We start from the raw sequence: 2919 nt of genomic DNA on the forward strand, positions 1-2919 counted from the left end.
GTATTTATATACAAATGTTACCATATATGGCATCTGTAATTATCATATTTGGTTTGAGCTTCTCAAACATTAGAATGCTGGCAGTGAACAATACTGAATTTTCACGGAATAATTTCAGCCACTAAATCAATGAAAGCCCACCGAGAGGCGTGTACTAATCTACAAGGCAAATTATTTCATTTCAACAGTAACTTAGGACAGTAACTGAGTTACTGCTACAAATAAAACATTGCATCCGATTATAAACTTGAGGATCACTGTTGTGATTCGATATTTAAATCATGTGAGGGTAAGAAGGACTCATCTGGGTAAAAAGTTGTCTATATATCTATAGACCTTTTACCAACATGATGACATGATATTTTCGCCAGAAGTAGTGTCACTTATCACACACACACTCAACAAATATTTTACACAGCAAATATTTACAAAGAAAAATTAAAACTTTATTTCAAAACTAGAATTCAATCAGAGTTTTAAAAAATAAATACATAAAGGAGTAAAAAGAACCACTAGAACTGTAAACAATATTTCAGAACAGTTGCATGTTGCACGGATATTGGAATTACTCCACTGGTCTTTGGGAAATTCTCTAATCGGGTATAGCACATGTTCTTTTTTGTTTGGAAAGAAAACAAGCTATGTTGCGGCTAACAGAGCCCCTTTGTGATATTGGCATGCATTACAACTCATCAATGGGGATAAACATATATCAGAAGACAACTTACTCAGATCACCGGTGGCAACCTGAGTGCAAAATTTCAAAGGAATAAGTTGAGTTGCAGTTTCTCAGAAGATATTTGTTTCATTAAAAGGGCAAAAATTGCCCCCAAAATACAATTACATGCAAACTTCACCATAATTTAATAAAATCTTACTCGGTTGTTTTGGCTTCAGGAACCTGCCTACTAAATTTCAAAGCAAATGAACAAGTGGTTTAAGAGAAAATTTCATGTATACCAAAGTTCACAACAAGTTGTTTTAAGATATGTTAACTGTGGAGGGACAGGTGGAGGGCCAAGAGATAATCAGCGTTTGAAAAAATTGAGTCAACAATGGTAGTGAAATCTGGGTAATCATAATGCGTTGATAAGATGAGATCTGCTGCGTATTTCCTCACTGTTTTCAGATGCAATGAGTAGAATGACTGCCTTCCTCTTAGAATTTTAAAATACACTTTTTCTTTTAGACAGGCATCTAATGTACATGAAAGTTCATTCAATGGGTTTGCTCTTCAAGCAGGAGACCTCAAGATGACAAATACACCCTCCTCTTTTTCATCTTACATCAGTTCAGGAGTAAACCCGTCAAGAGTCATGTTGTCGTCATTCAGAAGCACACGATGATTCGTCTTCATGGCCTGCAAGACAAAATAAATTGAAAACAGATTAGTAAAAAGGGTAACTAATCACAGAGGCAGTAAATGAATAAATAAGAGATAAGGGTCACTGCGTTATTGAATAACAGTGTTATTTATATTTGTGTTCGCAATTATCTATGAAAATTGTGTGATATTTTTATCTCTTGATTCTTCATTTTCAGCTTTTTAACATTGCTGAAAAAGATGTTATTATTTGCTATAAAACAATATGCATTAACATTGGCTCAAGGAATTGTGTGAATCTTTCAGCGCTAAAGCATCAGCTTGACTTTCTTGTCACTGAAAGGAAACCCAAATTTTTAGAAGTTCGGAAAGGTTTGGTCAGGTGTGAAAAGTCTGCTCCCAAGGAATTACTGATAGCAAAGTGGCTTATTTGCATAACAGTGTAGTTATTATAGCAGTGGCCATCGCTGAATGGCAACTGAGTGAATGGAGATGCATATGCCTCTGAGAATGCTACCAAAACTACCCCCAAAATTGAATAGGGCTTTCCCATCATGAAATCACAATACATATAACATAAATTTGAGATGTAAGAATTAAGAGTCCTCGCAACATATTTATACAATGACTGCACTTTGAGAGGAAAACAAAAGACAGAAACGCCTAGTCTTCTCAAGACTTCAGTTTTTACGATCCCTGACCTTTTCAAGTCGGGGTTTAACAAACGGTAGAACGTAAACCATTCATGTTACTTTGTCATTTTAGGGCTTATGCGTGTACATATGTCTGCAAGGCATTTACACTCTTCCCTGGGTCTGATGCAGGGCATGGCATGAAAAGGTCAAATTAGCATAAAGCCTTTATAAAGGGCTTTGGAACGGAGAGCTAGGAATTGGTGTACATTTGCAACAGTCAGGACTATTGTGAATGAAAACATATTAAAATGTTAGATACTTGTACCTGATAAAGATATTTCTATAAAGAGGTATACAAGAAAAAGTATCGAAAACACTGGGACAAGTTGAGAGGACAACGATACATACCTGGATTACACAACGGCTGTCCAGCTGATGTTGTATAACTATGATTGCGGCGATTTAGGTACTTGTCGACATGTCGCTGTTGTTGAAAAGTTTGCTCTCTTCCGTCCAAGTTTCGAAAATGGGTTGTGTAGTTTCGTCATGGTTAAACTGGGGTTGAACGGAGAATAACTTGAATAAAAACGTGTTGCTTGTCAACTGGACGGCTCGTAACTGCATGACAACCCACTCCTGGGACCAGGTACAACTTTAACACATGTACATCAAAGTCATCAAGGTGCGCTTTACTGTTTACGACCCCCTAAGTGCTCAAATATTCACAGGAAGAATTTGCTTAGAAGTTATTATTATTATGTTCAATTATGACAAAATGCAATTTTTGTCACTCTTGTTAGACAAAAAATATTACACAGTGCACCATATATTTGTTGTTCGCCAGATTATTAAGAGACAGGTTCGAATTCATCTACGAGGAGCAGGCTAGGGGGATCAATTTTTATATACAGACTTGCCTGTGCCTATCCCGTCCGTCTATTTACAGATTCACTGACTCGT

At 36.5% G+C, this 2919-nt stretch overlaps 1 long non-coding RNA gene across 1 annotated transcript; it reads right to left on the bottom strand.

Annotated features, from left to right (window-relative positions):
* Positions 1–424: 424 nt before the first annotated feature.
* LOC139136974 (uncharacterized) lies at positions 425–2577 on the bottom strand. The gene is made up of 2 exons (XR_011553280.1): positions 2368–2577; positions 425–1360 (listed from the first exon to the last, which is right to left on the bottom strand). It is a non-coding gene; the product is annotated as an uncharacterized lncRNA (long non-coding RNA).
* Between the last annotated feature and the right edge of the window lie 342 nt (positions 2578–2919).

Source organism: Ptychodera flava, chromosome 1 (genome assembly GCF_041260155.1).
Source record: "Ptychodera flava strain L36383 chromosome 1, AS_Pfla_20210202, whole genome shotgun sequence".
Taxonomy (NCBI): Eukaryota; Metazoa; Hemichordata; class Enteropneusta; family Ptychoderidae; genus Ptychodera; species Ptychodera flava.